Source organism: Topomyia yanbarensis, chromosome 3 (genome assembly GCF_030247195.1).
Source record: "Topomyia yanbarensis strain Yona2022 chromosome 3, ASM3024719v1, whole genome shotgun sequence".
Classification (NCBI taxonomy): domain Eukaryota; kingdom Metazoa; phylum Arthropoda; class Insecta; order Diptera; family Culicidae; genus Topomyia; species Topomyia yanbarensis.
The window spans coordinates 139,545,578-139,570,527 of NC_080672.1; the positions used below are offsets into that span (position 1 = coordinate 139,545,578).

Here is a 24,950-nt window from a genome sequence, read left to right on the forward strand (position 1 = left end):
GAAATCTCTTTAGGAAAAATCTCTAACCCTATGCGCGAGGTTGGGAATCGAACCCAGGTAAGCTGCGTACAAGGCAATCAATTTACCCACTACGCTGTGCCCGTCCCCATCATCGAAATGAATTTTACAATATGTCATCTCCAATGGACTCTCGATGAATGCAGTTCAAGTTTAACTTTAATTAATCGGTGGTTTGTTTACATTGTCAGTTACGTGAGATTGAATATAACGAATGAACTTCACCTACGCAAAAAAATCACCACGGATTGTCAAGCGAACGTAATTCGGTTTATTTTGCGAGATTGAGTGTCTCTTTATGATTTTTACGAGGCTCTTTAATGATTTTTTCAATTTGTTAAAATTAAAATTAACTTTCAAAATGCCTGTCCATCGGGTCTTGTTGACGTAGCTTGCTGCAGCGTGTTGAGATCCTCTTCCTTGGCGGTGAAACATTAGCTGCGTTGTTTGCCGCACCTTGGGGTTCAATCGGTCCGTCTTCTCTCGCGTGTTCGTACACGTCTTTGTCGTCAACGATACTGCATTCATGATTCTCACGGTCGAATGTTCTGTTGTAAATCCTTCTTCATCTGCATTTTATTCTTTATAGGTGGTGTTGGTTTTTGGTTTGGAGGCATTTGAATTAATATATTATCTTCGAATTAATAATTTTCGTACAGACTGAAATACTATACTAACTTAAACCTATTTTCAATTTGAACATTTCTCTACTTAAGTTCAAGTCAAAATGATGAAAAACGCTATTGAAGAGCTGACAGCAAACATCTACCGGGTTATTCTGGCCGTACTGCGTGCGATGAGTAGAGCGCCGAAAGAAGTCCATTCTCCGCAGAGACCTACTAGGAACGTTGAAGTCCAGCTTAGCGAGAAGCAGAGGGCAGTCAATGTTGTCAGCGAGAAGATCGAACACAAAAAGTCGCTGTAGAAAAACTCTCCTGTTTCGTAGCGTAGGCAGTGTGATACGGGGCCCAAACGATAACTCCATACTCTAGAATACTGCGTACCAGACTGATGTACAGTGCCTTCAGGCAGTAGACGTCGTTGAAATCTTGGGTGTTTCGTTTGATGAGTCCTAGTACTGCATAGGCTTTAGCAGTTACTGCATTGAAGTGTTCGATGAAACGTAGCTTACGGTCAAGTATAATACCAAGGTCCTTGATTGATGAAACTCGTTTTACTGGGGCAGCGCTCACTGCATACTCAAACGTAATTGGCGAGAGTATTCGTATGAATGTGATTATGTTGCATTTCTGAATGTTTATAGTTATTCCGTTTCTATCACACCAACTCATGATCCTATCTATGTCCATCTGAAGTGCACAACAATCTACCAGAGTTGTTATGATGCGATAAATTTTCAGATCATCTACGTACATCACCTTACACGATGTCAATTCGCTGCAAATGTCATTCACAAAGAGCACGAAGAGAAGAGGTCCAAGGTGACTCCCTTGAGGTACACCCGATGTGATGTTGAATAGATCTGAAAGTACAGTTCCAAGTCGCACATATGCACTGCGGTTTGTAAGGTACGAGAAGATCCAATTGGTCAGCCAGTCCGGAAATCCGATTAGCCTCATCTTTTCAACAGCTAGCTGATGAGGAAGGCGATCGAAGGCTTTGGAGAAATCTACATACACTGCCTCAATTTGTTGTCGTTTCCCTAATTTATCAATCAGCGTTGACACATAGCTCATTAAGTTCGTCGTTATTGAGCGCTTTCTAACAAACCCATGCTGATCAGTAGTGATGATGTGTTTTACTGCAGGGTAGAGAATATCTAACAGCATACTTTCAAAAACTTTTGGGAGGCAGCTCAGGATTGAAATTCCCCTGTAATTTATGACGTCATGGACGTTATCGGCTTTATGAATTGGTGTTATTAAAGCCTCCTTCCACTTGGCGGGAGGTCCTGTCACGGTAGTTCACGTTTTCAGGAAAACCACGGGTGGATGTTTTATTCCGCAAATAAGCCCAAAATTGCTTCGGCTCGTCCTTCATGTTACTCTCAAGTCGTGAAACGTATGGTCGAAAGCAAAATGCATTCAATGATTGAAATTATCGCTCTAAATCTCGCACAAACGGTTTATCATCTTCACCTCTTTTCCGAAAAAATCGCTTACGAGCCTTCCTTAACCGATTTCGCAGATTGCGCAGCTCGTCGTTCCACCAGGGGCGTTTATTTGTGCAACGGCGCTTTCGTCTTCTCAGAGGCACGTGTTGTTGAAAAATTAAGTCCAATTCGCGATAAAACCTGTCCACAGCCTCGTCGAGAGTACCCATTGATAATATTTCAATCCAATTGATGTTTGAGATTCTCGCATTTAGCTCATTTGGTGTAATCGTTGTTACTTCGCTGTTGGTAATGGTAGTTGGTTTAGTGGTACTAGGCCCGGTCGTTGTTGAGCTGGTGTTCGTTACTGCCTGGTTACAGTCGTTTGTTTAATAACCGTTTGTAGTTTTGCATTCGTCGACTTTATAGCGGCCTTGATCATAACATATTGGATTTTCTTAGCAGCCTCTGCGCAAGGTTTTCCGTAATGTAGCGGCTGATCATAGTATTGACACGTAGGAATCTGCCCTGGGTACGTGAGCAGTGTTCGTTGCAACACCTTGAGCTAATCTGCATGCGACGGTCAAGTAGGACAGAATAGGTTTTGTCGGACGTATTCTTACCACACGACTGTCGTTGAGAAGTCCTGGGAAGAAGTTCCTCTAAGTATCTTCCTTAACACTTTCCACCTCTCCGTATTTTGACATAAGTTGTTTGATAACGGCGGAACTAGTACGTGGTGCCACGTCATGTAGTTTTATTTCAATACTGTCATTATTTTATATGTTGGGATGCTGTATAAAATGCCATTACATTCGACGACGTGTTTCAAGTTGATCTGTGAAGCAAATGAGTCTGCTTGAATAAAGTCTTTGAACATAACCAGTACTGCATGACGTAGATGGTGGAGGTGCACAGCATTAACTTCTGTTACGTTGAGATTTATGTTCACCTTCAACATTTGCTCCACTTCACAAATTGATGGTCTTACCGGACATTTAGAGAAGTCAACAGCAACACAGTTTGCCCGCAACAGGGAATAAGCTTGCTTTGCATTATCACTCATTTGTTCACGTTTCACACACTAAGTAGAAGGAACAAATTTTTGCTTTTGCAAATAGACTTTTTTTCTTTTTTTATTAACGACTAAGAGTGTGTCAATTTTTCTTTTTTATGTTTTAACGACATTCAATTAGGAAGGGACTGGAAATTGCAGCATATTTTTCAATATTAAGAGCCATAGTACTCAAGGAAGAGCAAGGAGTTGAAGGAAAAGAGTTTAAAAAAGTGTGGAAAGAGTCATACGAGCAAGCTTAGAGTTTACCGTCAGCTTAACCCTTTGTCTGCTACTGCAGAAGTCAGGATCTTTTGGCATTAGAATCACCTGATCCTGCAGCATGTCCGGACGAGCGTAAAGTAACTTTAACTGCTTTATCTCCGGATATTATAGCCATGATGTTACTCGTTTGGGATCAAATTAAACTGATTTAAACGGCATGGCCATGAACCCCTAGGGGCCCGTGAAGTTGCTTGGGGTCCGCGAAGAAAAATATATTTTCCGAGTGCATATTGAAATTTCAAGTCTTGTATCCTAACAAACTGAAAATAATATATTGATAGTATGCAAAATCGATGTTTGTCCGTGGTGGTCCGCAGCAACACTGGGTGATTTCATAACCCTCCGAGCTCTTGATCGAATCAGTTCGTTTTCTGGTGCCGTGCATAAAGTGAATAAGAATAAATATTGTCAGTGAAGGTCAACCATTGTTTGAGGCAGTCTTTGTTCGCCGGTGCTCAGGCTGGTGAAGTGAATACCAGAATCGCCGCTATATAAGCTAAGTATTTTTTTTCTCTCATTTCCCTTTCCCCGATCCGTCTCTACTTCTTCCCTTTCCCCTGAATATAAGTTTCATCTCTCATTTACACCACGTGTTATCCTCGTGCCTAAATGGCCGAGGGCGAAGTAACATTGGATGGGAATGATATTCCCATGGATTTACCGGATAAACCCGAAATTACGCCCTCCCCTGATTCCCCCAGTCCTCCCCGTATTAAAACACACCCATCCAGTTCAAATGGACCCTGGGTAGTGTATTTCCGGCCCAACACGAAATCGCCCAATATTCTAGAAATCTCACGGGAGCTGACTGCCAACTACCCGTCTGTGGCTCAGATAACACGTGTTCGAGCTAATAAGATACGCGTTATAGTAAATGACCTCGACCAGGCAAACCAGATTGCTCGCAGCGAGCGTTTTACGAAGCAATTCAAAGTGTATGTGCCTTGTAGGGTTGTGGAGATCGATGGGGTCGTCGCCGAATCGGGTCTAAAGTGCGAAGACCTGTTGAAGTACGGCGTTGGCTGCTTTAAGGACCCTTCACTTCAAAAGGTGAAGATTCTGGAATGCAAGCAATTGTATTCCGCAAAAACTGAAGATGATAAGACAACTTATTCTTCGTCAGACTCGATTCGGGTGACTTTCTCCGGATCTGCTCTTCCCAGCTATGTCCTCCTGGATAAGGTTCGCCTACCTGTTTGCCTGTTCGTACCGCGGGTAATGAACTGCAGCAATTGGAAGCAACTGGGCCACACAGCCACTTATTGTGGCAATAAAAAACGGTGCGGCAAATGCGAGGGAGAGCATGAGGATGACGCTTGCGGTGGAGAAACTGAGAAGTGTATTTACTGCGGGGGCCCTCCGCATGCTCTTAAGTCATGCCCGGCGTACAAGCAGCGCGGGGATAAAATTAAACGCTCCCTTAAGGATCGCTCGAGGCTCTTTTGGCTGGCGTTGAGCAAGAATCTGACGACCCACAAGAGGGAACATCATTGGTTAACCCAGGGGAATCTAGGAAGAGGAGAAATCTAGCCTCCCCTACATTGCCTCGTAAGGGTGCCAAGGTGTCGTCCACTCAGAGTGCGCCAACTACAATCAATAAATCCAACGGAAGTGATGCACAAAAGCCGAAGCAATTTGCTCCAGGACTTAGAAATATTAATTCTAACAAGGAGTACCCACCACTTCCAGGGACACCAAAAACCCCTTTTTCAAACAGATACTCAGTCCAGAAGCGGACTAATTAAATTTTCTGACATAGTGGACTTAATTTTCACAGCTTTCAATGTTACTGATCCTCTTAAAAGCCTTCTGATACGTTTTCACCCTATAGTGCAAACATTTTTGAAGCAGTTGACTACTAAATGGACCTTCCTTGCAGCGATCGTATTCTTCGATGGCTAAGTCATCGAACGAGGTCACCGATCACTAAATAGTTTAAAATGTGATGCTTTCGCATTATGTGAAACTTGGTTAACTTCCGATATAAACCTCAACTTCCACGACTTTAATATAATTCGTCTGGTTCGAGAAAACCCCTATGGAGGAGTACTTTTGGGGATTAAAAAGTGCTATTCTTTCAACCGAATTAACCTCCCTTCGACACCAGGCATTGAAATTGTCGCTTGTCAAGTTCTAATCAAAGGCAAAGACTTTTGCATTGCTTCCATCTACATTCCTCCTAGAGCCTCGGTAGGGCACCGAACACTTTGTAATATCACGGAATCCTTACCGGCACCGCGGCTAGTTCTGGGAGACTTTAACTCGCACGGTACGGTATGGGGCTGTCTTCATGATGATAATAGATCAATATTAATCCAAGATCTTTGCGATAATTTCAACATGACCATCTTAAACACGAGAGAAATTACGCGGATTCCTACACCACCAGCACGCGCAAGCGCGTTGGATTTATCGCTTTGCTCGACATCGCTACAGTTAGATTGCATGTGGAAGGTGATCCCTGATCCCCACGGTAGCGATCATTTGCCTATCGTGATTTCAATTGCTAACGGTTCAAGACCATCGGAAACAATCAATGTCTCGTATGACCTCGTACGCGACCGCGATATCCGTTAAAATCGAATCCACTCAAGAACTTCCTCCGGAGGAAGAGTACAGGTTTTTGACTGAATGAATAGTCTAATGAAAGCCAAAAAACGCAGTTATTGGCGCCGGTTCGTCGACGGGTTAACGAGAGAAACAGCGATGAGCACTCTTTGGGGTACGGCTCGACGTATGCGTAACCGTAATAGTACCAACGAGAAAGTGGAATATTCAAACCGTTGGATATTCGCTTTCGCCAAGAAGATCTGTCCGGACTCTGTCCCGGTACAGAAAACGTGCCGCGCCGCGTCTCCTCACGATACCGCGAACGAAACACCGTTTTCGATGGTGGAGTTCTCACTTACTCTCTTATCATGCAACAATAACGCCCCAGGGTTAGACAGAATCAAATTCAACTTGCTGAAGAATCTGCCTGACACTGCAAAAAGGCGCTTGTTGAATTTATTTAACAAGTTTCTTGAGGGTAACATTGTCCCTTATGAATGGAGGCAAGTGAAGGTCATCGCCATCCAAAAACCAGGATATTAAGGGGGCTTTTGACTCAGTTTCTATCAACATTCTGTCAGAGAAGCTGCACCAGCATGGTCTTTCGCCAATTTTAAATAACTTTTTGCCAAACCTGTTGTCTGAAAAGCACATGCACTTTTCGCATGGCGATTTAACAACATCGCGATTTAGCTACATGGGTCTTCCCCAGGGCTCATGTCTAAGTCCCCTGCTCTACAATTTTTACGTGAATGACATTGACGATTGTCTTGCCAATTCATGCACGCTAAGGCAACTTGCAGACGACGGGGTGGTCTCTGTTACAGGGCCCAAAGCTGCCGAGTTGCAAGGACCATTACAAAATACCTTGGACAATTTGGGCTTGGGCTCTTCAGCTGGGTATTGAGTTCTCCACGGAGAAAACTGAGTTGGTTGTTTTTTCTAGGAAGCGTGAGCCGGCGCTACACCATCTTTTATTAATGGGTGCAACGATCAATCAGGTTTTCACATTTAAATATCTCGGGGTCTGGTTCGACTCTAAAGGTACCTGGGGATGTCACATTAGGTATCTGAAACAGAAATGCCAACAAAGGATCAATTTTCTCCGAACAATAACTGGAACATGGTGGGGTGCTCACCCAGGAGACCTGATCAGGTTGTACCAAACAACGATATTGTCGGTGATGGAGTACGGGTGTTTCTGTTTCCGCTCCGCTGCGAACATACACTTCATCAAACTGGAGAGAATCCAGTATCGTTGCTTGCGAATTGCCTTGGGTTGCATGCACTCGACCCATACGATGAGTCTCGAAGTGCTGGCGGGCGTTCTTCCGCTAAAAAATCGATTTTGGGAACTCTCATATCGATTGCTCATCCGATGCGACATTCTGAACCCGTTGGTGATTGGAAACTTCGAGAGGCTCGTCGAGCTTAATTCTCAAACCCGATTTATGGCCTTCTTCATATACTCCCAACCGTGTTCGTTTCCTAGATACTTCTGATTCTACTGTATTCTTCGACACATCCATGAAGGAAGAGATTCGTGGAATCCCGGACCATATGCGCCCGCAAGTGATCCCCAATATATTTTATAATAAATTCCGAGAAGTCGACTGTGACCAAATGTTCTACACTGACGGATCAAATCTCGATGGGTCCACTGGCTTCGGTATCTACAACAATACTATCACCGCTTCATTCAAGCTCAATGATCCCGCTTCAGTTTACGTCGCAGAGTTAGCTGCAATTCAGTACACCCTTGGGATCATCGACACTCTGCCCACAGATCACTACTTCATCATTTCGGACAGCCTCAGCTCTATCGAGGCTCTTCGTTCGATGAAGCCCAAAAAGCAATTCCCATATTTCCTGGGCAAGATACGGGAGTCCTTGTGTACGTTATCTGAAAAATCTTATCAGATTACTTTTGTTTGGGTCCCCTCTCATTGCTCTATCCCGGGCAATGAAAAGGCCGACTCATTAGCAAAGGTGGGCGCATTAAATGGTGACATATACGAAAGACCAAACTGCTTCAACGAATTTTTTAGTATTTGTCGTCAGAGGACACTCAACAGCTGGCAAACCTCGTGGAGCAATGGTGAACTTGGACGATGGCTACATTCCATTATCCCAAAGGTATCAACGAAGCCTTGGTTCAGGGGGATGGATGTGGGTCGGGATTTTATTCGTGTAATGTCCCGACTTATGTCCAACCACTACACCTTAGATGCGCATTTGCGGCGTATTGGGCTAGCGGAGAGTAGTCTGTGCGCTTGTGACGAGGGCTATCACGACATCGAGCACGTTGTCTGGGTGTGCGCCGGGTATTTGGACGCCAGGTCTCAGTTAAAGGATTCCCTTCGGGCCCGAGGTAGACCACCCAATGTCCCAGTCCGAGATATGCTGGCAAATCGTGATTTCCTCTATATGTCCCTTATTTATACTTTCATAAAAACGATAAATATCCCAATTTAGCCCCTCTCTTTTTATTTCTCGTTTTTAGAAGTTTCCTCCTGCCGTGTGGAACCGATCAGCTCCAGACTGCCACTATGTAACCGCCGTCGCCCTTACCACTACGGAAACTGAACCGAGAGCGACTCGAGGTCCGATGACTTTTGAAGGATTCCCCGCGGGTCCGAAGAATACCATCCGTCAATCCGACCTACTAGACTGAGGCGCTAATTGGTTTCGCTGATCTCCCGTTTTTCCGAAAGTTGCAAGTTTTGCTCTTCTCTCCCGGTCACCATCTACGCATTCTCTCCCCTGTCCTTGATACAACTGCTTCTACACCGATTTTGGAAATAATCCCCCTTCTGAATATCTTGACCAAGCATAAGTCTCCGATAAAAAATCAAATTTGTATTCCGTATTCCTAGTTTTAAGATATTTGTAATTTTACCTCTTTGTTAAAACTATTGTCCCCCATTTTGTAAATAGAATTGTATCCCTAGTTTTACAAAAACCGGTGAAATTTTTCATAAAGATTTGTTCCCCCTTTTGTGTACCAAACTATATTGTTAGTTTTAAGATAACTGATCCTTGTTTTAAAATTTTTCATAAAAAATTTTTTTTTGCCCCCTCTCTTGTATATAGAATCTTATTTCTAGTCTTAAGATAGCAGTAAAATTTTTCTCTTTCACAAAAAAACATTGTAACCTCCTAGTTTTAAAATATCCAAAATGTAAAAACAAAAGAATTTGGCACCGCCAAGCTAACGCATTTGTGCCTATCAAATAAACGAAATGAATAAAAAAACACTGGGTGATTTCTAAGGCGGCATGTTTTAGAGCAAAAAAAATGACGCAAGATAGTATTGAAATATGGACGATGGAAAAATAAAAGATATCATTCTAATAGGTATGGTTTTCTGTCTGTAGTCGGACTATACATCAGTAAAAACAACGAATATATGATTAATCTGTAGAAGCAAAATGCATATGACGAACGACGAGGATAATAGCCAGTGATGCGAAATTTACTTCCAAGTCTACGAGAACTTACCGCAAAAGCGAACGCCTTTTTTCAAAGCAAACAGTTTCTTATTCAACAACCAAAATTTTAATCAGCGCTGCAGAAACTATTTATGTATCAATTTATAATGTTTAGCACTTTCGAGCAATACAAAGCGTGTTCAAGGCTTTTTTACTCGAAAAATCAAATCACTAGACACGAGGAAAGTTATTCATACCTGTGGCGATTGGACGATTAGAAAATAGAATTGGCAGTTTTGATCAGAACGACACCAGATGTGAGTCGGACTGGGCAATAGAGTGGCTCGCGGTTGTGTGGGAAAACTTCAAAATGATTTAAATTAGTGGGCACAGCACTTTTTGAGTTCGTTTTGTGGTCCCAAATGCTTGTGCAAAATTTGGTAGCGGTTGGTTGCTTCCTGGGTTTGCGCATTGCGTTTAAAGTTTACATGGGATTTTATGTGGGGAAAACAATTATTTTGCATTTATGTTAATAAAGATCGCTATTTCATTCAATATGAAAAACCAGCTTTAGAAAACTAAAATTCAAACTTTGGTTAACAACTTTGTCGAAGACGGTAACTATCAGTAGTATTTTTTCTTGGTTTTGATATTCTTTTCTATATAAAAATCCAGTTAACAAATTTTCTATTGCGATTAGAGCTATTATCCAGGTAACAACAGGTAAAATACCAACCGAGCTGCTTCGTAACAAAACGATCCGGTCCAAGATCCCTTCACTTAGTGACATTGAAACCGCGCTCCCAGTCGACTCCGAGTTTTTGGATAGAGATACAATGCTTCAATACAAACGAAAGGTAAAGGAGGATCTTAGGCGCCATTCAAAGACATCTGAAATCAAAGAAGGCGACACTGTCCTGATGTAGAATTTATTACCAGGCGGAAAATAGGCGGAACAACATTTGGAATCATTGAATATACGATCATGGAAAAGACTGAAAATCGTGTTAAGGTGTCAGACCTCTTGTCGGGCAACTCTTTCCTTCGTAGTTCGGCACACTTAAAAAAGCTTGTTCCCATTGAACAAATAGCACAAGAACCTGCAGAATACGTTTCGGAACCAAACTCTCAAGAATTCTCTTTTCACCCGGACCGCGTGATTTCGTCTACTCCCGGGGACTCCACCTACAGTCAAATTCCGGAAACGACGGAATTCACGAAGACGAACGACGCCGAAACAGCGCACAGTACCACAACATCCAGACCTTTGCGGCACGGCCCCAAACTGGCACGGCAAAAGGACTCCCTCGATTATATCACGGTTTTGTTTCGATTATATCACGCTTTTTGAAAAACAGGCAATGCACACTACGTTGTGACCCAATTAAGCCACATATTATGTTCTGATACTTTTAAGATATTTTTGCAATTGCTTAAGGGTAATGAGCCTATTATTGGGTTTCGGACTATTTCGTTAAGGGTTTATACATGATGTTAAAAAAGTCGAACTTTTTAATTCTTTTATCTTAAAGAATAGATTCTAGGAATGAATCTGAAATCTTTTTAGAGGTCTAAGTAGTAGAAACAGTAGTTCAGTAGTAGTTTTTGTTTTAAATTATTTGTAACTTAATTGCCGTTTCCTTAAGAAGGCGTCTGGTGTAGCGGGTAAAAAAATGACTTCATTTTTATTCGCTTAATTGTTAGTTATCCGCAGGAAAATCTAACACAATGATGAGAAAAACAAAATAGGAAAGATGTGGTAGGTATGTCGAGATATGGCATTTTCTCTTGAATGGACCTTTTCTTTTGGAAGGACAACATCAACGATTGGATATGGGACTATTTATATGGATGTTGAAACAACGAGAACTGAGTCGTAGTCCCTTCGAATACATCTTAACGTACCAAATTCCATCAAGTTTAGATTTTGGTGGTTCAACAATTTTAAGAAACGGTGCGAGATACGTAAAGTGAAGATATGTGGAGAAAAATTATCCGCTGATGCCATACCATTTGACCCAATGCGTTAAACAAAGATGGCGAACGCTGCTCTAACCAACGGCTTGAAATGGGTAGTATGAAAATAGATACATGGCAAAAATAGGCTCATTACCCTACCCAGATATCGTTGAAGCCAGAATCACAGGTCGTAACATTTTCAAATCGGTTTTCAATTTGCATATTCACCTCTGAACTCGTATCGTATTTCGATATTAGCACTATTCAATAGTTATAAAGAGAACCAATATCTAAGGAATACCACCAGAATCTTCGTGTACACTGTCTGCTGCTATGTCTGTGTTCGTATAGCCTACCCAAACATGCCACCGTGCTAACTTTTATAGCGGTTTAGTGCTTCCCTCAGCGCAAAGTCATCACGTTTCAGCGCGGATCTTGTTGTTAGGATGGACGACAAAACCGAATAAAACCACTCTACCAAGAAGATCGCTGATGCTTTCAAGCATCATCGGACTCGGGGAGACCGCGAACTCGTGGGTGTTGTGTATTATGAAATAGTATCATATTTTTATCTCAATTACTGGGAAGCGCGATGCGGCTGAAGTTGGATCTATCTGTTTTCGTTTTCTTTTCTCCCATGTGCGAGCTGTAGACAGATAATTTGAAAGGCTCGCGGGGAGACTGACGCGTACTTTGGGGTTTGGATGTCTGTTTTTGGTGCTCTTGAAGAGTGGATTTCCTCACCGCGAACCAGAACGGAAATTTCTATGTTCTATCCTCTAATCTGTAATTAGTAGCGATCGCCTTGTCTTTCCGGTTGGCCGACAGACAGGCGATTTTTTCCGGTCAATAAGGTTGGGAAAAACTGTTTCTTTGTGAATGATTTCCAATCAACCAATTTGAAGACGTAAGCATAAGAATTTTACGTCGGAAAAGTATGAAACGACTGGTATTCTACCCGAGATTCTACAATTTTATGTTTCTCATCAGATGTTATGTGTGAAGTATTGGTAAAATAATTTCTGAATCCAATCAGTTATGTTGTACTCCAGTAAGGTCTGGCCCGTTGCCGGGAAGGCTAGAACACAAATAATAAATAACATCCCGCGGGTCATGCGAATGGGCAAGCAGAATGAATAACAAGGAAATAAATACCAGCGCGAGAAAAAAGAAACAACATTTCACGCAACTGACTGATCGAAGAAAATGATCATCGCGAGGAGGCAATACGATGCGCTGGGAGCGGAAGAAGCGAATAAAAAGTAAATCCCGCACATGTGGCAGCTGTTGAAATAAGATCTACAACTCAAAAAGGGTTGCTGATTCGTGCAATTATGGGACCTCATCGGTAATGTGATGTGTGTGTGCGCCATATTTTGAATGTTTGAATGGATTCGCATGGTTACAATTTCCATAATGCTCCCAACAAGCGTCTGTCTTTCCGACCGGTGTTAATTCCCGCCATCCGATGATTGGAGCGCATTGTTGTGACGGTCGGATTGGGATGAACATCGTCGGTAAGCAGATGGGACTGACAAACTGAAACGAATGAATCTATTTTAAATTTGAAAGAGGACTGTCAACCTCATCCGCTGACGAAGGTGGTGGTATTGGTGACGACGATGACGGGGAACACACTCAAGAATTCACCTCGAAACCTTGAGCAACCTGTCGGTCTAGCTGCGCTACCGAATATGTGTCACAAGACGACGCCGATTAACGACTGTCTAACTGGGTGGTTTGAATCCGCAGGCACACGAGCAGTGTTTCGAGAGGGATAGTTCCATCTTCATGCAAAAGCATATATTTTTATAATTCTTCGTGTATTACCCCGTAATTTACTCTTTTCTCATCTCATCTCACCAACGACCGACAAATTCGTATATCTCGGCAAACAGTGCACGGTGCTGCGTCGCTTGTTTTGTCTGTTTATTCATCGTGCTGCTGACGAAACCTGGCAGAACTAACACTTGTCTGGTGGTTGCATAATTTGAGTATGAGCACATGGGTAGATAAGATAAAGGTACTATACAGGGTTTAGTTTACGCTAGTTTCCTACATATTAGCGTTATCATTAGTGTTACTGGAACTTAAGATCTCCATTTTATTACGTTGCTCAAACAAAGGGAAACTAATATTGTCATTTTCAGTTGTTTTGTTTTGAATATAAACTGGTAAATTCTATTCTCTAAGCATTAAAATGCGTTCTTTCATAATCCAAGGCATGCATCCAAACTGCCCAAATATGTGTTTTCTGAAAACTCAATCGTGAACTGTAGCTAATCAAGGTTAATTCGCATTTTTGGTGCTAGTAGCTAAGTGAATTGGGAGCTGTTTTGGTATTCCGTTGCGGGTGACACGATTAATATTAACCACATTCAGTCGTATACCGATTCTGCCGGGCTCTGAGCCCGTGAATAAATCGCCTCTTTTGAAAAATATCCACCTGATAGTGAAATTGAGGTCGTTCTAAATTCATCATTAAAGATTTCGATTGCCCATTGAACTCGATCGGAGCGTTTGTGATCTTTTCCGGACCAGTGATAAATTATTCAAAAGATTTTCAAGGACCTGACGGAACGGTATTCGGCCATGAACTCAAAAGTCCGCTCAGGTAAACTCCGGGTTGTGGTTTGAAGTCTAAAGTAAGCAAATGACATTACTGGAGATAATATTGTTACGAAGGGAGTACCTTGGAAAGTACCCTATAAAGGGCGTTGTCATCGATTCGAGTTTGACATTCATGGTCTGCTGGATTACGCATTTCAAAGACGCACTGCGCCAGTCAGTAATAAAGTCACAAAGGACAGGAAAAACTTCATCCTTTTTGACCCGTATCAGGTGACCATAGCCGGCTCTGCATTGCCAAGTTACGTCCTCTTTGATAAGGTTCATCTGCCTGTTTTTTTGTATCGCAGACTATGAGTTGCATCTAGAGGTGTGCGCCACGCCGCCGCACAGTGGGACGGAATCAAAAAAGCCGGACATTGATATTAGCGTCGAACCTATTGGTTATGGCACTTTGATGTCTTCGGAAAGGTTTCTTTATTTTTTAATTAGTGTAATATAATGTTGGAAAAATTTTATTTAAGGGGGTATATACGCAGATAAAAAAAATAACTTTGCAAGTTGTTGCCAAAATTGATAGTCATGTATGGAAAGTTTGTAGACGAAATGATTCTATGAAACTTTGTAGAAGTAGCGAAATAGCTATCTGTTAAGCGAAAAAAGTTATTGGGTGAAATTGAAGTGCATGTCGGAATACCCCCTTGAAAAGTGTTTTTTCATTGTTCATTGTTTTCATTTTTTATTTCATTTCATTGTTTTCATTTTTTATTTGATTTTTAACAGTTTCTAGATGTTCTAGAAAGTTGTAGATGCTTTCAAAACACACCTTTTTGTGGAATAGACCAACTCGTTATCTCTTCATTTTTAGGGTGTATGTCTGTTTTTTTTTTGGTTTTTTTGGGCTAACTTTAAGGGGCTATGGTTTGTAAAGTAGCAGGTAGTAGCAGCTAAATTTATTTTTTTATGTTCAGCAAGAAATACCCTATTGATACATATATAAATCATAGCGAGATCTAATAGGATCCTTGGAATAATGTGGGGTAAAATAGACAAGCATTTCAATAAATTATTTGTATTATGAATCATGAAAAACAAACTATTATGCGAAATTAATAAACATTTGAAATATTATAGTTCATTCCATATATTCCGACATTCAAAGTTAATTTTTTTGTTATTAACATGCTCATGAGTCATCAGTGTCCTTTCGTTGCTTAGAATACTCGGTTATATTAATACCTTGCTCATTCAATAACGAAGAAGATAATTGGCAGGACACTGATGACTCATGAGCATTAGAGTGGGACATGGTTATATGAAAAAAATAAAATTTGGCTCCGAGTAACTTTTTGAATCTCATTTAGCTCCCAGAACAACTCTGCAAATTTTTAGCTCGATTGGAGAAACTATATTTTTGCGCCCACGGTTTAAAGTTTACATGGGATTTCGTATGGGAAAATTGTCTTTTGCAAATTAATTCTTCCAAGAGTCGCCCGTTATCTCCTAAAAATAAACAGATGTCTGATTTTTATAGGAAATTTGTCAAGAAAACAAAGTCTAGAAGACTGCAAAAAGATGTGATGCTTGTGGTAAAAGTTATTAAGCAAAATCCGATTGATGCCCTGAAGATTGATGAAAATTTCACTTTTCATAGCATCACTGCTTCTGACGGTCTAATTATATACAAACATTTGTAACTTTCTTTTATTATGTACAAAAGAAGCCTCAATTTATTCCTCAAAACCTTGCGAAGTAACCAAATAGCGTAGATAAAAGATTTAGACACATTAAGAGAGGATCAAAACAAAATTGCGTATAATTGGACAAGCAACAGCAGTGGTGCTAGAAAAAAAGAATATTTTATCAACCGTCAGAGCATCAATCGGTTTCTGCTTAATAACTTTTTTCTCAAGAATCAGATCGATTCGTGATTTTCGAGACCTTTTTTCTTCGTTAAATTTCCTTTAAAAGTCACATAACGATTTATTTTTAGGAAGTAATGGGCGACTCCTGGAGGAATTATTTTGTAAATGTTAACTTTCCCATACAAAATCCCATGTAAACTTTAAACAGTGGGCGCAAAAATATAGTTTCACCGATCGAGCTAAGAATTTGCACAGTTGTTCTAGGACCCAAATGGTACCTAAAAAGTTGCTCGGAGCTGGAATCTATTTTTTGTCCCACCCTAATGAGCATGTTAATAACAAAAAAAATAACTTTGAATGTCGGAATATATGGAATGAACTATAATATTTCAAATGTTTATTAATTTCGCATAATAGTTTGTTTTTCATGATTCATAATACAAATAATTTATTGAAATGCTAGTCTATTTTACTCCGCATTATTCCAAGGATCCTATTAGATCCCGCTATGATTTATATATGTATCAATAGGGTATTTCTTGCTGAACATAACAAATTTAGCTGCTACTACCTGCTACTCTACAAACCATAGCCCCTTAAAGTTAGCCCAAAAAAACCAAAAAAAAAACAGACATACACCCTAAAAATGAAGAGATAGCGAGTTGGTCTATTCCACAAAAAGGTGTGTTTTGAAAGCATCTACAACTTTCTAGAACATCGAAAAGCTGTTAAAAATCAAATAAAAAAGTTACAATGAAAAAACACTTTTTAAGGGGGTATTCCGACATGTACTTCAATTTCACCCAATAACTTTTTTCGCTTAACAGATAGCTATTTCGCTACTTCTACAAAGTTTCATAAAATCATTTCGTCTACAAACTTTCCATACATGACTATCAATTTTGGCAACAACTTGCAAAGTTATTTTTTTTATCTGCGTATATACCCCCTTAAATAAATTTTTTCCAACATTATATTAAACTACTTAAAAAATGAAGAAACCTTTCCGAAGACATCAAAGTGCCATAACCAATAGTTTCGTCGCAAATATCAATGTCCGGCTTTTTTTGATTCCGTCCCACTGTGCGCCGCCGCGCCCCGCCGACGATTGCATGTAAAAATAGTAAGCACATCGGCGTGACGCCGGCGCGCCGCCGACCTTTACCTAGAATCGGCGGCGCGGCGAACACCTCTAGTTGCATCAAATTAAGGTAAATGGGTGAAATGTGGAGGAAATCGACGGGGATGATTCTTGCAGGAGGAGAGCTTACATGACACTCCAGATGTTCCGTGTGCAGAGTGCGAACCAGCGGGACGCTCTAAATACTCTTTTGTAGAAATACTGACCATTACAAACTCTTATGTTGTCTTGAGTCAGAGTCAGGAAGTGTGTGACTCTAATTATCACCAAGAGGAAAAAAAATTACTGTGCCTAGGGAAGATAGGAAGAAGAAAACATCATCACCTGAGCCTGAGATTCCTGTAAAGGCCAAAAGGCTGCTCCAAGTGTCTCAACAGTTCAACCAGAGATTCAACCTAGTGCTACACTACGTGTTACGAAATTTTAGGGTTTGTCCACTACTCGAGTTCTAATCTTACCTGCCCGGTAAATTCTAGATGATATGGCGGCGTAGGTGCTTCTTATCAATAATTTTCGGATTTTCGTAACACAACAAACAAAAACAGTAAACAAATAAATATTAACTTTACCGACTTCATTTACTCCACCAAACTCCACTCTGTTCCTGCCCACTACTGCGGCCATGTTCCCCGAAGAAGCTAAGGTGGAGAATGGCTCTTTTGTTGGAACCTCCCTAGCGACGTTGGTAATGAATCTCCGGATTCTTTGCACACAGCAAAGAATCCAGGAAGGCACCGCAATGTTCTACCCGGGGAGAGCCGTTGTCCACCTTGCCGTAGCCTCCTTGGCTGTTAGCTGGGGAGGAGGGCAAGGCTTGTTCAGCTTATCCTTCCCAGCAAAGGCGGAATCGTGTTTCTGGATCCTTTGTGATTAGCTGAGGGAACCGAGTGGTTCCTTTGCAATTAGCTTCCCTCTTCCGGCGATCCACCACCACACAACACTTTCGAATGGGTTTGTCACTGTATAAATCTATATGACACAACCAATGATTACTGCAGTTTGAAACTCACTGACTTTTTCAATTGCCGCCTTCTCCGTCCACCAAAACAAACCGCCCGTCATTCACCATCACTATCCCTGCCATTTGCGGAATTGCCAAGTAAGCTGCTCTTCTTCACAACAAACCGACATCACCCCACAAAATGAGCCGCATGGACTTCATTTGAAAGTTCTCGGTGGATTGTTTATATGGGAGTTACGTGAGTTCGAATGCAACAGATGAACATTTGTTGCACTCGAACACACGAAACTGACGAAGTACACAAACCACCGAGAATTGTCAAACATAAACTTTATTCATCATTAGTTCATTCGTGTCGTCATCTTGTAGAATTCCAAGATGGGAGAAAGGTGGGAACATTTAACACTTTTGAGTGTATTAGTTAAATACTTGCAAAATTAGGCATGGCGGCCGGGGCCCTTGAAGTGAACGAACGAGCATCCTGATTCTTTGGCGCACGATGAAAAGTGAGAAAAGGCCGAGCTTCACCTCGGATCTACCTATTAGAACACTTAGGGACACTTTTCACTTCGAAAAAACCGATTAAATTAAGTTAAATTAACTATGACCGAACCGAAAGAAAACTTATGGCAACAGAAAGGCCCACTACGTCATTTGTTTGTGCTTTTCTTCTTCATATCCTCTTGTTTTTTCGGCTTCGTCAAAGAAAAATGACAACCGCACCCACACACAGAAAAAAAATGTGCACACCCATATCCGTCTTGGTAGAATTCAATTGAATACTTTACGGTAACGTCACAAATGAACTCAAGTGTTCACTTTTGACAGTTCGCTTGTGGTGTTTACATCACGTATATGGTACCCCTATCCCGTTTGTATTGAACTGACATAAGTCAACATCTCAGCGGGCACAAAAATTATGGGCCCCACTGACAGTTCAAATTGTTCTGCTCGTTTTGCTCGAAGCTTGATCTTCACTTGTCAGCCATGGTACGGCATGACTCAATCTTTAGTTTTTTGTTAAAAAACGAAAATATAGGACCGCTAATTGATGAAAAGTGTTGTTTTGGACATGTCGGTGAATAACAAAAACTTTATACCATGATGCATCAATAAATTAAACGAACTCGACTTTCACAAAGTTGTGTCGAATGGAATCGATTCTGTTCATTGTGGATCGACCTTAACGTGACGTTTTAGATGTTGGTTTTGAAATCATGGCGGCGTAGCAGATACCTGGTTTACATGGCCTTACTTACTTCGAGCGAATCTAGTAGTCAACAAAATTTTTCTAAGTTCATGTAATCGGTGCTAGTGCACAGTCAAGAAAAGTAAGGTTAACTGTGTCAGTAAAGAACCTAATGTTTATTCACAAACATACAATAAATATTTTTAAACCTACAACATCATTAACGAACAAAAATATTTTAAAAAATTACGCAAAGTGTGATCAAGCATAAGTAATGAGGTTGATCATTATGTTGCAAAGCACTACATAAGCATAAGCATAAGCATAAGCATAAGAGATCGCCCGTAGTTGCTACTCCGTTATTGACCAGAACCAAATTAGGTTGCAAAATGTTCATTGGAACAACATGCTTGGGAATAACATGATGAGCCACATTGTACAAACTATTCTGATCCCTGCATGCTGATCAATACCGACGCCGGCCACGTCCGAATGCAGATCTTCTGGGGAAGGAAGGAATGTTAGTCCGATACATGTTGCTACTAGAGACCGAGGAATCCTCTGCATCTCCACATGTATCACGGGATGGGGAGAGTTGTTAGTAAGTGTGCCAATAGCGTTATCATGTAATAATTGCTCTGGGCAGACGGCTGCCGAGAATTTGGGAAATTTATCATTTGTTGTATTAATACGATTAGCAAAATAAGCACCTTGAACTCCGGATAGCCGGCTATAAGGAGCACTGCTTATATTTTTTTAATAATATTCAATCACACAACGAATTTTTTCGTGGTTTCTATCGTGTCGGTGCTGATTTTACCCGGCGATCGTTTGAATAAAATGAGGAATCTTATACAGAAGGTTTATCAGAATCTTCCACAGGTATCGCGGAGTTGGTGGTTTGGAAGAGAATAGGGTCTAGGATTCGCTCCAAGCAAGCGATGCGACCTGTATAGCATTGTTTATTAGGTAGTAATTCAGTTAGTTTTCGAGAACACGATCGCTCGAAAAATAAGATCTACCGAGAGTATCCTGTTTTCTAAACAAAAGCAATTTCACATCCACACAGCCGATCGTGGGAGTATTGCCTAGAAAAGCTAATCTTATCTGTGTAATGGGCCGGATCACTATTTATTGCGACATTATTTAGACTAATTTCGCTATTCCTTCTCTACGATATATTTTTTGGGTTGCAAACGAGTGATAAAACGTTATACAGACAGAGAGTTATGATAGCTCTAGATGTTATAAATCAACGAAAGAATTTCCTATTTCTAATATCGGATTGTTTGTGAAATACACGTATACGAACGATTATATCGAACATTGAAGGGAAATACAGAGGATCGTTAACCTGATGCACGGGCTTGTTACCAATAACGGAACTTGAAATTAGATTCATTAAAACAGACGCAGCGAATTTTCAGTACGTATTGACCCGCGATCATCGATACTAGTTAAATTAAAGTCTTATTGGCACTGATTTCCGAACAACTTTTACGGTATTGTTTTCTCGGCTATATCGCATACTCTCATTCTGCTACTATCGGTAAAAGGCTGATAGCTCCCAGTCGTCGCCGGTCTAAGGACCAAATGTCATCAATAGACTCGCGTGGAGGCATGCGATAGAATAGAAAACTAAGCTCAATGAAAATGATAGCAAAACACTTATTCTTCGTGCTGACATTACTGAAGGTAATTGCCAACCGGTCCCCGATCCCTCTCGCGAATTGTCAATGCTCAAACCTTATACATGATTGAAGTCATCATTCCACTCAAATAAGGCCATGTGTTTTCCCAAAGCACATTGAATGCTCTGTGAATCAGTTCCCCCGTTGGTAAAACAAACCCTAAAGAAACATAAAAATTAGTTTGCTCAGTCCAAAGAAAAGTATGCCGACCGGCAGATACGTGTTCCCTTACAGCGCCATCACATCAACGAACACCCAAAATTTACATGCGACAAAATATCTGCAATCCCGAATATAAAAGACTCAAAACCTATACTCATTTGCAATAAAATAATACAGTAAAAAAAACAGTTGAATATCCAAGGCGGCTCATTTTTAAAGACAGCACCGCCGATGAAACACTCAATAAAAATAGGTGACAAGGGACGCGGACGAAATTAGCTGAGCGCCGACCGGCAGGTTTGCCACCTATTTTTCGGGCGAAGAATTTTGGGCGACACCTGGTAGTCGCTAGTCGCTGGTGAAACGCAAATTATTTGAATGTCAATTTTTCTTATTGCCATATTTTTTTCACTTTTCGGATCGAATTTTTTTCTCTGAAAAACCATTTTTCACTATTTTTACAATGTACACTGTGTTTCTAGATGTTTTCTGTACACTTTTATTGTCCTTGCATCGGGAATCGACGGCCCGTAATGCAAGGAAAAGATATTTTTTCATTTGCCGGAATTTAATTTTCACAAACTGTCACAACTCGCGTCTGTCGAAAATATGTCGAAAAATGCTTTTATAAACCACTTCACTTTGTATAATTGTTAAATTGCACCGTTATTAACACTTTTAATAACCGGGAGACAGTAAACTGTGCCAAAAATGATGAAAATTAACCGACTCGAAGGGAGCTCTACGAGAGTCAACCGCTCGCGACGAAGATACACACTCGAATCTCGATCATTATGTTGCAAAGCACTACACTCCACGAAGTGTACAACACAAATTTGGGTATATTTCCATGGATTATAAATTCACTGACATCGTGGCTTTGATATGGTATTCTGATCTCCTGAAAAAAATTTTGACAACTTTTTTCCATATAGTGAGAATATTTTTGAAATAGTCAAACTCTCCTTACAGCGATCGTATCCTTCGCTGGGTAATTTATCGACGAGGTCACGAGCTTGATCACTATTCTACAATGGAATTGTAGAAGTCTTGTTCCGAATATCGATTCTATTAAACTTTTAATAAATAAACCGGGCCAAAGTGACGCATTAGCAATAAGCTAATCATTGATCAATTCAAGAAAAAGGCCTCAACTTCCACGATTTTAATCTTTTCCGCATGGGTCGAGAAATCTTCGATGGAGGAGTACTTTTGGGGACTAAAAGTTGCTATGATTTCTATCGAAACAACCTCCTCTCGATACAATAAAAGTTGTCGCTTGCCAAGTCAGGATCAAAAGCAAATATTTTTGAATTGCTGCTATCTATATCCCGCCTCAGTTCGCCGCTTAAGGTTGGACCGAGAATGCGCAAAATTCACAAACGAAAAAAGCAGTTTTTTTTCCACACCGTATGTCAGATCTTCATAAAAATCAATCAGCGTATGTAGAATGTTGTTACAGTACTGCTGATTGATTTAAAATATGCAAACCTTAATAGGTCCTTTGTCTTCAGATTTTCAATCAAAAGTTCGCCGTTCCCTACCAACTCAGCGACTCTGCTTCAGTTTAGCCACATACCACTCTTTCGCCGGAAAGCACTTCCCATATTTTCTGTAAAAAATACGAGTGCCGCTGAACCCTTTATACCAATTATTTCAAATAACTTTGGTTTGGGTCCCATTTTTTCTCTTAATTTTGATGCAGGTTTCTAGAGAAGGTCTGGTGGAATCCTTCCCAAGATAGAATTCTGCGAAGATTATGATTTATTCAAGATGCTGATATAATCATGTTCCTATTTTTAATGAAATCCGGTGTAAAGATCTGATGAATATCCTGCTCTGAGTTCCAGTGGTAGGAGTGAACGATGGACGTGGAAAGTAATCCCTGTTCTCCACGGTAGCGACCATCTGCTGTTTGTAAAGGCAATCGCCCACAGTTTAAGACTAGAGGAATATAATCAATGTTGCGTATGACTACACAAGAAACATTACTTTGAAGAGCTTCACGATCGCGATAACCGACAAATTCGAATCCGCATAAGAGCTTCCTCCGGAGGTATTTATTCCACAAGCTCGATGCGAGTAAGATTGTCCCTAGAGGCAAGGGAGTAACGTCGATATTCAAAAACCAGTAAAATCAGCCTCCGATCACATCTCGTATTGGCCGATTGCAATGCTGTTATGTATCCTGATTGCAATATCTTCAACCCAGTGTTTCCTTGTACTTTGACTACATTGTGCAATGAATATTAACCTTTCTTCTAACAATCTCATGGTCTGATGAATATCCTGCTCTGAGTTCCAGTGGTAGGAGTGGATGATGTCGATGTGATTTTTTCACGCCGAAACATCAATTTTTTGCATCAGATCTTTTTGGTTTGATGTTTGACATCATTTATTTTATTGATTCAATAAAATCAAATTTTCCATTTTGATTTCCGATCTTTTTACCTCAAAAAATCGATTTTTTTTTCATCCGATCCATCCGATTCACGGTTCGATGTTTGACAACATCGATTTTTTCAACAAAAAAGATCGATGCAGCACAATCGATTTTATTTTTTAAAATGCCCAGTGGATTTTTGACACAATATTGCTTCCTGTGCAGAATTCCAAGAACACCTTTAACCCCTTCATGCCCATGTTGTTGATAAACAACCACGTTTCTAAACAACTATAACTTTTGGTTTACACAACATATATTTACAACGACAAGTAAGACTAATAACTGCATTAGTCCCAGTATTTCATTTGAGCAGTTATAAATATTATCAGTAGAATAGCAGTTATTACAATTAATTTGATTGTGCTCCACTGAAGCAGCGTTGCCAGTGATATTTTATGTTAAAGGTGAAAATGAAATTTTGGAATATTTTCGTAGCCTGTTTGCACGAATTGTAAGTCGTGACTATTATACTAGGTATCACGAAATAGTTCACGAATACATGAATAATATGTCATGATTTTGTGAACTATTCGACAATCACGGATATTGGATCGCGTATTATATATTAGGAATCATGAACCAGTTTTCGATCACATGGACAATATTAAATAATTTTTCAATGGTACGCATGGTCAGCCGGGACCATTAAAATAGGAATAATTAATTAGTTAACGAATACATGAATAATATTTGATGATTTTGTGAACTATTTTTCAAGCACGAATGCTCAGTCGTGACTATTGTACTAGGAATCATGAGCCAGTTGACGAATTCATTTCGTGAACCATTTCATGAGCAATGAATGAAAAGTCGCGACTTTATACTAGGATGCATGAACCAGTTCACGAATATATGAATAATATTTGGAGATTTTATGAACTATTTTTCGGGCACGCATGGTCAGTCGTGACTAATAAACTAGAAATCATGAACCAGTTCACGAACACATATATAATATTTTATGATTTTGTGAACTATTTCATGAGCATGAATGGTGAGTCGTGACTAGTATACTAGGAATTATGAGCCAACTCACGAATACATGAATAATTTTTCATGAGTTTGGGAACCATTTCACGAGCAAAGATATTCAGTAATGACCAATTTAATAAGAGTCATGAATTAGTTCGCTTGGATTGAATGAATTCATGAATAAAATTCCGAGTTTCGCGAAACTATCCAGAATGCTTTGATTTTGTGAACTAATGTTCATGAATCAAATAACATAATGAGTCAATGAATGATGTTCATAACGTTGTGAGCTAGTTCACCTACAGAAAATCGATTTGGTAATGACATGGCGGAAACTGCGACAGAAGTTCACAAAACAAAATCAAATAAACTAATAAAAGCTTTATGCGGGCGTTACTGAATAGAAATTGAACATAATTATAAAACAAATGGTTTATGTCCATGGTCCTATTTTCGTATGGTAAAACCGTTATTGTTTCGGAATGCATGGCACTCTATTCACGATTGTAGGAACATTTTTTTCCGTGTACTACTTGATTTGGCAGGATTCCGAAAATAGTTCCAAAAGGTTACCGGTCTACAAAACATATTCAGCTTTGTGTCAT

The 24,950-nt window shown here is 40.3% G+C and overlaps 1 protein-coding gene across 2 annotated transcripts in view; it reads right to left on the reverse strand.

Annotated features, from left to right (window-relative positions):
* LOC131692025 (uncharacterized) overlaps positions 1–24,950 on the reverse strand; it is a 272,470-nt gene that overhangs the window by 245,569 nt on the left and 1,951 nt on the right. The window lies entirely within an intron of this gene.